We start from the raw sequence: 14,377 nt of genomic DNA, 5'->3' as shown, positions 1-14,377 counted from the left end.
GCCGTGACCCTCACCCCCTCACACTGACTAAATCACTGTCACTCTGAAATTCTCACACTCGCCCCATCTTCGACATTCTGACACCCTCACACTCACTCCATCACTGCCAACTTGAAACCCTCACAATCTCTCCATCACTGACACCCTGACACTCTCACACTCACTCCATCACCATTACACTGAACCCCTCACACTCACTCCATCACCCTCACCCTGACCACCTCTCACTCACTACATCACCGTCATCCAGACCGCTTACACTCACCCAGTCACAGTCTCTGTGAACCCCTCACACTCACCCCATCACTGTCACCAGGACCACCTCACACTCACTCCATCACCGTCACACTGACCCTCTCACACTTACTCCATCAACGTCACCCTGAACGCTTCACACTCACTCCATCACCATCACACTGATCCCTTCACACTCACTCCATCACTGTCAACCTGACCTGCTCACACTCACTCCATCATTGTCATACTGACCCTCTCACGCTCACTCCAACAATGTCACCCTGACCCCCTCACACTCACCCAGTCACAGTCACTATGACCCCCTCACTCTCACTCCATCACCGTCACCATGATCCCCTTTCACTCACTGCGTCACCGACACGCTGACTCACTCACACTCACTCCATGTCACCCTGACCCCTCACACTCACTCCATCACGCTTACCCTGATGCACTCACAATGACTCCATCGCTGTCGTCCTGAACCCCTCACACTCACTCCATCACCGTCGCAGTGCCCCCTCACACTCACTCCAAACCCGTCACCCTGACCCCCTCACACTCACCCAGCCACAGTCACCATGACCCCCTCACACGCACTCCATCACCATCACCATGATCCCCTCACACTCACATCATCAGCGACACCCTGACTCATTCACACTCACTCCTACACAGTCACCCTGATCCCCTCACACTCACTCCATCACGCTCACCCTGACTACCTTACACCTACTCCATCACCATCACACTGACCCCATCACACTCACTCCATCACCGTAACCACGACCCTCTCACGCTGGATCCATCACCGTCACCATGACCCCCTCACACTCACTCCACCACCGTCTCCCTGTCCCCCTCACACTAACTTCATAACCGTCACACTGACCCCCTTACACTCAGTCCATTACCCTCTCACTGATCTCCTCCCACTCACTCCATCACCGTTACACTGACATCCACACACTCACTCCATCTCAGCGATCCTCACCCCTTCACACTCACTCCATCACCGTCACCCTGACCCCCTCAAACTCACTCCGTCACGGTGATTCTGATCCCCTCACACTCAACCAGTGACAGTCACTACGTCCCCATCGCGGTCAATCCATCACCATCTCCCTGACCTCTTCACACTCACTTCATCACCGCCAAGCTGACCCCCTCACACTCACTCAGTCACAGTCACTATGACCCCCTCACACTCCATCATCGACACCCTGACTCACTCACACTCACTCCATCACCGTCATCCTGACCCCCTCACACTGACTCAATCACTGTCACTCTGAACCTCTCACACTCACTCCATCACAGTCTCCGGCCCCTCACACTCACTCCATCACCATCTAACTGACCCCCTCACACCTACCCCATCACCGTCACACTGACCCAATCACACTCACTCAGTCACCGTAACCATGACCCCCTCACACTCACTCCATCACTGTCACCCTGACCCTCTCACAGTCACTCCGTCAGCATCACACTGACCCCCTCACGCTCACTCCATCACCCTCATCGTGACAGCCTCACAATTACTCCATCACCGTCACCATGACCCCCTCTCACTCACTTCATCACCGCCATGCTGACCCCCTCACACTTACACAGTCACAGTCACCATGATCCCTCACACTCACCCCATCACTGACACCCTGAATCACTCACTCCATCACTCTGACCCACGCACACTCACTCCATCACCATCACCCTGACCCTCGCACACTCCATCACCATCACCCCTGACACTCTCACACTCAATTCATCACCCTCACCCTGACCCCCTCACACGCACTCCACCATCCTCAACCTGACGCCTCACAGTCACTTCATCAACGACACGCTGACCTCCTCACATGCTCTCCATCACCCTCACCCTGACCGCCTCATACTCACTCCATCACCGTTACCCTGACCCCTTCACACTCACTCCATCACCCTCACACTGAACGCCTCACAATCACTCCATCACAGTCACCCTGACACTCTCACACTCATTCCATCGCTGTCACCCTGACCCCCTCACACTCACTCCATCTCTGTCACCCTGACCCCCTCACACTCACTCCATCTCGTTCACTCTGACCCCCTTACACTCATTCCATCGCTGTCACCCTGACCCTCTCACATTCATTCCATCACGCTCACCCTGATGCAATCACACTGACTCCATCACAGTCAACCTGACCCGCTCAAACTCACTCCATCAAACTCTCCCTGACCCCTCACATGCACTTCATCACACTCTCCCTGACCTCTCACACGCAATTCAGCACCGTCAGCCTGACCCCCTCACACTCACTCCATCACCATCACACTGACCCCCTCACACTCACTCCATCACCATCACACTGACCCCCTCACACACACTCAATCTCCGTCACCCTGACCCCCTCACACTCGCTCCATCACCGTCAACCTGACCCCCTCACACTCTTTCCATCGCAGTCACCATGACCTCCTCACAGTCAATCCATCACTGTCACCCTGACCCTCACACACTCACTCCATCACCGTCACACTGACCCCCTCACACACACTCATTCTCCGTCACACTGACCCCCTCACATTCGCTCCATCACCATCAACCTGACCCCCTCACACTCACTCCATCACCCTCACCCTGTTTCTGTCACACTGATTCCATCACCGTCACCTTGACCCTGTTACACTCAATCCATCACACTCTCCCTGACACCTCACACTCACTCCATCACCATCACCATGATCCCCTCACACTCACTCCATCACCCTCACACTGACCGCCTCACACTCACTCCATCACCATTACCCTCACCCCCACACACATTCCATCGCCGTCACTCTGACCCCCGCACAATCATTCCCTCTCCTTCACTTTGCCCCCTCACACTCACTCCATCACTGTCACCTGACCCCCTCACACTCGCTCCATCACACTCACCTTGACGCACTCCCACTCACTCCCTCGCTGTCAACCTGATCCGCTCACACTCATTCCACAACTGTCACCCTGACCCCCTAACACTCACGCCATCACCGTCACACTGACCCCATCACACTCACACTATCACTGCCAACTTGATCCCCATACATTCACTCCATCACCGTCACCCTGACACTCTCCCATTCACTTAATCACCGTCACCCTGACACTCTTACACCGACTCCATCACCGTCACCCTGACACTCTCACGCTAACTCCATCACAGTCACCCTGACCGCCTCACACTCACTCCAGCACCGTCATCCTGACACCCTCACACTCACTCCATCACCAGCCACCTTGACCCCATTCACACTGACTCCATCACCATCACCCTGACATCCTCACACTCCATCACCATCACCCTGACCCCCTCACACTCACTCCATCAACGTCAGCCTGATTCTGTCACACTCATTCCATCTCCGTCACCTGAACTCTCTCACGCTGACTACATTAACTTCACACTGACGCCCTCGCACTCACTCAGGCACACTCACTATGACCCCCTCACACTCACTCCGTCACCATTACCCTCACCCCCCCACACGCATTCCATCGCCTTCTCCCTGACCCCCTCACACTCATTCCCTCTCCTTCACCCTGACCCCCTCACACTCACTCCATCACTGACACCTGACACCCTCACACCCACTCCATCACGCTCACCTTGACGCACTCCCACTCACTCCCTCGCTGTCAAGCTGATCCGCTCACACTCATTCCACAACTGTCACCCTGACCCCCTAACACTCACTCCATCACCGTCACACTGACCCCATCACACTCATACCATCACTGCCAACTTGATCCCCTTACATTCACTCCATCACCGTCACCCTGACACTCTCCCATTCACTTCATCACCGTCACCCTGACACTCTCACGCTAACTCCACTCTCCGTCACCCTGACCCCCTCACACTGACTCCACCATCCTCACCCTGACCGCCTCACAGTCACTCCATCACCCTCACCCTGACCCCGTCACACTCACTCCCTCACCGTCACCCTGACACCCTCACAGTCACTCCATCACCGTCACCCTGTCTCCCTCACACTCACTCCAACACCGTCAAGCTGACACTCTCACACTCACTGCATCACCGTCACCCTGACATCCTCACACTCCACCACTGTCACCTTGACCCCCTCACACCGACTCCATCACCATCACCCTGACCCCCGCACACTCACTCCATCACCGTCACCCTGATTCTGTCACACTCATTCCATCTCCGTCACCCGAAACATCTCACACTGACTCCATTACCGTCACACTGACGCCCTCGCACTCACTCTATCATCGTCACCGTGACCGCCTCATACTCACTCCATCACTGTCACAATGACCGCCTCACACTCACTCCATCACCATCACCCTGACCCCATCACACTGACTCAATCACTTTCACCCTTAACCTCTCACACTCATCCCATCTCCGACACCCTGACACCCTCACACTTACTCCATCACCCTCAACCTGACCCAATCACACTCACCCAGTCACAGGCACTGGGAGCCCCTCACACTCACTCCATCACCGTCACCATTATCCCCTCACACTCACCCAGTGACAGTTACCAGGTCCCCATTACGCTCACTCCATCACTGTCTCCCTGACATATTCACACTCACTTCATCACCGCCACGCTGACCACCTCAGACTCACTCCAAACCCGTTACCGACCCCCTCACACTCACCCAGTCACAGTCACTATGACCCCCTCACACTCACCCCATTGCCGTCACACTGACCCCCTCACATTCACTCCATCACCGTCAACATGACCACCTCACACTCGCTCCATCACGCATACCCTGACACACTCACACTCACTCCATCACTGTTACCCTGGCCCACTCGCACTCACACCATCACCCTCACTGTGACCGTCTCATCCTCACTCCATCACCGTCACCATCCCCCTCACACTCACCCTGTCACAGTCACTATGACCCCATCACACCCACTCCATCCCCTTCACCCTGACCCCCTCACACTCACTCCATCACCGTCACCATGTCCCTCTCACACTCACTCCATCACCGTCACCATGAACCACTCACAATCACTCCATCACAATCAAACTGATACCCTCTCACTCACTCCACCACCGTCACCCTGACCCTCTCACACTCACTCCATCACCATCACAACGACCCCCTCACACTCACTCCATCACCGTCATCATGACCGTCTCACACTCACTCCATCACCGTCATCATGACCGTCTCACATTCTCTCCATCACCGTCACCATGACCCCCACACACTCACTGCTTTGCCGTCACACTGACATTCTCACACTCACTCCATCACTGCCAACGTGATCCGCTTACAATCACTCCATCACCGTCACAGTTATCCCCTCACTCTCACTCCATCACAGTCACCCTGACCCCGTCTCACTCACTCCATCAACATCACCTTGTACACCTCACATTCACTTCATCAAGGTCACCCTGACCCTCTCACACCTACACCATCACCGTCACACTGATACACTCACACTCACTCCATCTCCGTCAGCCTGACCCCCTTACACTCACTCCATCACCATCACCCTGACCCCCTCATCCTCACTCCATCACCGTCACCATGACCCCCTCCCACTCACTCCATGACACTCACCCTGAACCCCTCACACTTACTCCATGCCACTTAGCCTGAACCCCTCACACTCACTCCATCAACGTCACCCTGTGCACCTCACACTCACTCCATGACATTCACCCTAAACTCCTCACACTCATCCATCAGCATCGCACTGACCCCCTCACACTCCCTCCGTCACTGTCACCCTGGCCCCCTCACACTCACTCCAGCACCGTCATCCTGACACCCTCACACTCACTCCATCACCAGCCACCTTGACCCCATTCACACTGACTCCATCACCATCACCCTGACATCCTCACACTCCATCACCATCACCCTGACCCCCTCACACTCACTCCATCAACGTCACCCTGATTCTGTCACACTCATTCCATCTCCGTCACCTGAACTCTCTCACGCTAACTACATTAACTTCACACGGACGCCCTCGCACTCACTCAGGCACACTCACTATGACCCCCTCACACTCACTCCGTCACCATTACCCTCACCCCCCCACACGCATTCCATCGCCTTCTCCCTGACCCCCTCACACTCATTCCCTCTCCTTCACCCTGACCCCCTCACACTCACTCCATCACTGACACCTGACCCCCTCACACCCACTCCATCACGCTCACCTTGACGCACTCCCACTCACTCCCTCGCTGTCAAGCTGATCCGCTCACACTCATTCCACAACTGTCACCCTGACCCCCTAACACTCACTCCATCACCGTCACACTGACCCCATCACACTCATACCATCACTGCCAACTTGATCCCCTTACATTCACTCCATCACCGTCACCCTGACACTCTCCCATTCACTTCATCACCGTCACCCTGACACTCTCACGCTAACTCCACTCTCCGTCACCCTGACCCCCTCACACTGACTCCACCATCCTCACCCTGACCGCCTCACAGTCACTCCATCACCCTCACCCTGACCCCGTCACACTCACTCCCTCACCGTCACCCTGACACCCTCACAGTCACTCCATCACCGTCACCCTGTCTCCCTCACAATCACTCCAACACCGTCACGCTGACACTCTCACACTCACTGCATCACCGTCACCCTGACATCCTCACACTCCACCACTGTCACCTTGACCCCCTCACACCGACTCCATCACCATCACCCTGACCCCCGCACACTCACTCCATCACCGTCACCCTGATTCTGTCACACTCATTCCATCTCCGTCACCCGAAACATCTCACACTGACTCCATTACCGTCACACTGACGCCCTCGCACTCACTCTATCATCGTCACCGTGACCGCCTCATACTCACTCCATCACTGTCACAATGACCGCCTCACACTCACTCCATCACCATCACCCTGACCCCATCACACTGACTCAATCACTTTCACCCTTAACCTCTCACACTCATCCCATCTCCGACACCCTGACACCCTCACACTTACTCCATCACCCTCAACCTGACCCAATCACACTCACCCAGTCACAGGCACTGGGAGCCCCTCACACTCACTCCATCACCGTCACCATTATCCCCTCACACTCACCCAGTGACAGTCACCAGGTCCCCATTACGCTCACTCCATCACTGTCTCCCTGACATATTCACACTCACTTCATCACCGCCATGCTGACCACCTCAGACTCCCTCCAAACCCGTTACCGACCCCCTCACACTCACCCAGTCACAGTCACTATGACCCCCTCACACTCACCCCATTGCCGTCACACTGACCCCCTCACATTCACTCCATCACCGTCAACATGACCACCTCACACTCGCTCCATCACGCATACCCTGACACACTCACACTCACTCCATCACTGTCACCCTGGCCCACTCGCACTCACACCATCACCCTCACTGTGACCGTCTCATCCTCACTCCATCACCGTCACCATCCCCCTCACACTCACCCTGTCACAGTCACTATGACCCCATCACACCCACTCCATCCCCTTCACCCTGACCCCCTCACACTCACTCCATCACCGTCACCATGTCCCTCTCACACTCACTCCATCACCGTCACCATGAACCACTCACAATCACTCCATCACAATCACACTGATACCCTCTCACTCACTCCACCACCGTCACCCTGACCCTCTCACACCTACACCATCACCGTCACACTGATACACTCACACTCACTCCATCTCCGTCAGCCTGACCCCCTCACACTCACTCCATCACCATCACCCTGACCCCCTCATCCTCACTCCATCACCGTCACCCTGACCCCCTCCCACTCACTCCATGACACTCACCCTGAACCCCTCACACTTACTCCATGCCACTCACCCTGAACCCCTCACACTCACTCCATCACCGTCACCCTGTGCACCTCACACTCACTCCATGACATTCACCCTAAACTCCTCACACTCATCCATCAGCATCGCACTGAACCCCTCACACTAACTCCATCACCGTCACCCTGACCCTCTCCCACCTACTCCAGCACTGTCACACTGACCCCCTCACACTCCCTCCGTCACTGTCACCCTGGCCCCCTCACACTCACTCCATCGCCGTCACCCTTTACACCTCACGCACACTCCATCTCCGTCACACTGACTCTTCACGCTCACTCCAAAACCATCACCCTGACTCCCTCACCCTCACTCCATAACCGTAATCCTGACCCTCTCACACTCACTCTATCACCGTCACATTGAACCCCTCACACTCACGCCATCGCCCTCACCCTGACCCCCTCACTTTCACTCCATCATGTTCACACTGAACCCATCACACTCCATTCCCGTCACCATGTCCTCCTCACACTCACTCCATCACCGTCAACCTGACCCTCTCAGACTCACACCCACACCACCCCCACCATTACGCTCACCCCCACATACTCTACCGCCATCACACACCGTGCCCCACACCGCCCCCACCATCATTCCCACTCCCACACACTCAACCCCCCCCGCACACTGCCCCACCCCATCCCCACCATTACACTCCACCCCCATCACACACACTGCTCCACACCACCCTCACCGACACTCTCACCCAACACACTCCACCACCATCGCACACACTGCCCCACACCACCCTCACCGACACGCTCACACCCACACTCTTCACCACCATCACATGCACTGCCCCACACCATCCTCACCGACACGCTCCCACCTACACACTCCACCACCATCACACACCATGCTCCTCACCCCCCCACCACGGTCACGCTCGCCCCCACACATTCCACCACCCTCTCACACACTGCCCCATACAACCCCCACCGTCACGCCCGCTCCCACACACTCCACCACCTCCACCACACACACTGTCCCAAAGCAGCCTCACCATCACGCTCACGCCCACACACGCCACTACCATGACACACATTTCCCCACACCACCCTCACTGTCACGCCAACACCCACACACTCCACCGCCATCACACACACACTTCCCCACACCACGCGCACTGTCATGCTCACCCCCACACATTCCACTACCATCACACACACTGATCCACACCACGCTCACCGACACGCTCACCCCCACACACTCCACCACCATCACACACCTGGCCCCACACCACCCACACCGTTACGCTCACACTCACACACTCCACCACCATCACACGCACTGCCCCACAACACCTTTACTGAGATGCTCACACCCACACACTCCACCACACACTCACATATTCCCCCACACCACTCTCCGCCTCCCGCTCACACCCACACACTCCACCACCCTCACACACACACTGCTCCATATCACCCCCACCATCACGCTCACACCCACACACTCCACCACTATCACACATACTGCCCCACACCACCTCCACCATCACGCTCACCCCGACACACTCCAACACCATCACACACACTTCCCCACACATCCCTCACAGTCACGTTCACCCCCACACACTCAACCACCCTCTCACACACTGCTCCACACCGCGCTCACACCCACACACTCTACCACCCTCACACACACACTGCTCCACATCACCCCCACTATCACGCTCACACCCAGACACTCCATGACCCTCACACACAGTGCCCCTCACCATCCCCATGGTCACGCTCACCCCCACACATTCCACCACCCTCACACACACTGCCCCACACCACCCTCACAGTCACACTCACCTCCACACACTCAACCACTCTCTCACACAATGCTCCACACCACGCTCACCCCCACACACTCCACCACCATCACACACACTGCCGCACACCATCCCCACTGTCACGCTCACCCCACACACTCGACAATCACACACACAGCCCCACACCACCCTCACCATCACGCTCACCCCCACACACTCCACCACCATCACGCACACTGCCTTGCACCACACTCACCTTCATGCTCACGCCCACACATTCCACCACCCTCACACACACTGCCCCACACCACCCCCACCATTCTGCTCACCCCCACAAACTCCACCACCTTTTCACACACTGCCCCACAACACCCCAAACGTCACGCCCACTCCAACACTCTCCACTACCCTCTCACACACTGCCCCATGCCCCTGCCACCGTCACTTTTTACGCCACACATTCCACCACCATCACACACACTGCCCCACCCCACTCTCACTGCCACACTCACCCCCACACACTCCACCACCCTCACACACACTGCCCCACAACACCCCCATCATTACGCTCACCCACACACACTCCACCACCCTCACACACACTGCCACACACCACACACACCCTCCATCTCACCCCCGCTCAGTCCATCATCATCACACACACTGCACCACAACACCCCCACCGTCACGGTCACCCCCACACATTCCACCACCATCACACACACTGCCGCACACCATCCCCAACATCAGACTCACCCCCACACACTCCACCACCCTCACCCACACTGCCTCACAACATCCCCACTGTCATTCTCACCACCACACACATTTTCCCACATCACCCACACCGACATGCTGACACCCACACATTCCACTTCCCTCACACACACGGTCCGACGCTCCCCCCACCCTCACGCTCACCCACACACTCTCCCCCATCCTCACACACATTGTCCCATGCCCCACCACCGTCATGCTCTCCACCACTCACTCCACCACCCTCGCCCACACTGCCCCACACCATCTCCACCGTCACGCTCACACCCACGCATTCCACTTCCATCACACACACTGCCCCACACCACCCACACCAAAACGCTCACCCCCACACACTCCACCCTATCATACACACAGGCTCACACCACTTTCACTGCCACAGTCACCCCCACACACTCCACCACGACCACACGCATTGCCCCACCACACCCACACCATCTCGCTCACCCCCACACACTCCACCACTATCACACACACTGCCTCTCACCACCCCCACGGTCATGCTCACCCCCACATATTTTACCACCCTCACACTCACTTCCCCACACCACCCTCACATTCACGCTCATACCCACACACTCCACCACCATCACAGACACTGCACCAAATCACCCAAACCGTCAAGCTCACACCCACACACTCCACCACCATCACACACACACTGCCCCAAACCACCCCCACTGTCACGTTCACCCCCTCACACAAAGTGCCAGACACCATCCTCTCTGTCACGCTCACCCCCACACAATCCACCATCACATGCACTGCCCCACAACACCCTCACCATCACACTCAGCCCGACACACTCCACCACCATCACGCATACTGCCCTGCACCACACTCACCTTCACGCTCACACCCACACATTCCACCACCCTCACACACACTTCCCCACACCACCCTCACAGTCACGCTCATACATACACATTCCACCACCATCACACACACACTGCCCCACAACACCCCCAACGTCACGCCCACTCCCACACTCTCCTCCACCCTTTCACACACTGCTCCACACCACACACACCCTCAAGCTCACCCCCACACACTCCACCACCATCACTCACACTGCCCCACACCCGCTCCACCGTCACACTCACACCCACACACTCCACCACCCTCACCCACACTGCCCCACACCACCCACACCGTCAGGCTCACACCAACATTCCACTTCCCTCACACACACTGTCCCGCGCTCCCCCACCATCACACTCACCCCAACACTTTCCACCACCCTCACACACACTGCCCCATGCCCCTGCCACCGTCATGCTCTCCACCACATACTCCACCACCCTCACCTACACTGCCTCAAAGTCATGTTCACCCCCACACACTCCACCAAACCTTCACACATTGCCCCACACCACCCACCCCCTCCCACTCACACACACACACTCCACCACCCTCACGCACACTGCTCCACATCACCCCCACCATTACACTCACTCACACACACTCCACCACAATCTCACAAACTGCCACACACCACCCACACCCTCAAGCTCACCCCCACACATTCCACCACCATTTCACACACTACCCAACACCACACACAACATCACGCTCACCCTAACATGCACCACCACCTTCACATACCCTGCCCCACACCACACACACCCTCAAGCTCACCCCCACACACTCCACCATCAACCCGCACACTGCCCCACCACATACTCACCGTAACGCTCACCCCCTCACACTCCACCACCCTCACCCACACTGCCCCACACCATTCTCACCGTCACGCTCACCCTCACGCACACTGCCCCTCACCACCCACACCATGACGCTCACACCCACATATTTCACTTCCCTCAGACACACTGCCCCACACCACCCACACCATCACGCTCACCCTCAAACACTCCAACCCGCCACACACACAGCCCTACACCACTCTCACTGCCATGCTCACCCACACACACTCCACCATGACCACACGTACTGCCCCACACAACCTCACTGTCACGCTCATCCCCACACACTCCACCACCCTCTCACACACTGCCCCACAACAGCCCCACCATTACGCACACCCACACACACTCCACCACCATCACACACACTGCTCCAGAACACCCCCACCGTCACGCTCACACCCACTCACAACACCAACCTCACACACACACTGCCCCACACCACCCAAACCGTCACACTCACCCCCACACACAAGACCACCATCACACACACTGCCCCACACCACACCCACCCTCAAGCTCCCCTTCACACACTTCACCATTACCTCACACACTGCCCCACACCACCCAGACGGTCATGCTTACCCCCAAACACTCCACCACCATCATACACACAGCGCCGCATTAAACCAATCGTCACGCTCACCCCCACACACTCCAACTCCATCACACTCACTTTCCTACACCACCCCTGCCGTCCTGCTCACTCCCACACACTCCACCACCATCACACACACTGACGCACACCACCGTCACTGACACGCTCACCCCCACACACTCCACCACCATCACACACACTGCTCCACAACACCCTCACCGTCACGCTCACCACCACAAACTCCACCATCATGCACACTGCCCCACACCACCCCCACCGTCAAGCCCACTCCCACAAATTCCACTACCATCACACACACTGGCCACACCACCCCCATTGTCACGGTCACTCTCACGCACTCGACCACACTCTCATACAGTGCCCCACACCACGCCCACCATCACGCTTACCCCCTCACTCTCCACCAGCAGCTCCCACACTGCCCCAAACCACCGTCACCGTCATGCTCACCCCCACACACTCCACCTCCATCACACACACTGTCCCACGCCACCCCTACCTTCATGCTCACACCCACACACGACACCACCCTCACACATAATGCCCCAGAACACGCCCACCGTAACGCTCACCCCCACACACTCCACACCATCTCACACACTGCCCCACACCACCCTCACCATCACGCTCACCCCCACACACTCCAACCACCCTCTAACACAGTGCCCCATACTGTCACCACTGTCACGCTCACCCCCACGCACTCCACCACCATCACACACACTGACCCACACCACCGCCACCGTCACGCTCACTCCCACACACATTCCCCCACCATCAGACTTGCTCCCTCACACACTCCCATTGACCCGTACACTCCCCCAGCACCACACTCACCCGCCCACGCAGTTTCGCACCATCACACTCCTCACAGACCTTAGACTGAGCTCCTGCTTGCGAACACCGACCCAGTTGATCCCCGACAAGTAGCCTTTATCCCCATCCCCATTCTATTCCCTGAGTAACAGACAGTATGTCACACACAATATGTTCTGTTTGAGATATCCTGTTGTACCAGTCTCAGACACAGCCTACGTTACCACTCCACCTGTTACCCCAGTAATGGCTTGTGTTCTCACACCCACTATGTCCCTGACCAATGGCGTTTGGTCCAAGTTCCATACTGTTGCCCTGCCAATGGCCTGATATGCCGTCCCTATCTCTTCCCTAACATCGGCCTGAAGTTCGACAACCCTCTTCTGTTCGCCCAGCACCGAAGGAATCGAGGAAGACAGTAACAGTGGGAGGCTATGATCGCAAGATGGAGAGAGAGTGAATGAGATTGGGGAAGGCAACGACAGGGGAATTGAGTGTGTAAATGGGAAAAGGAGAGAGAAATAGCAGTGCAATGTGAGAGTGGGAGGGATATATGGACGGAGAGTGATAAAGG

The sequence above is a fragment of the Chiloscyllium punctatum genome, chromosome 18, assembly GCF_047496795.1.
Source record: "Chiloscyllium punctatum isolate Juve2018m chromosome 18, sChiPun1.3, whole genome shotgun sequence".
In the NCBI taxonomy this organism is placed as follows: domain Eukaryota; kingdom Metazoa; phylum Chordata; class Chondrichthyes; order Orectolobiformes; family Hemiscylliidae; genus Chiloscyllium; species Chiloscyllium punctatum.
The sequence above is the reverse complement of the archived record's forward strand: the minus strand, read 5'-3'. Positions refer to the sequence as shown.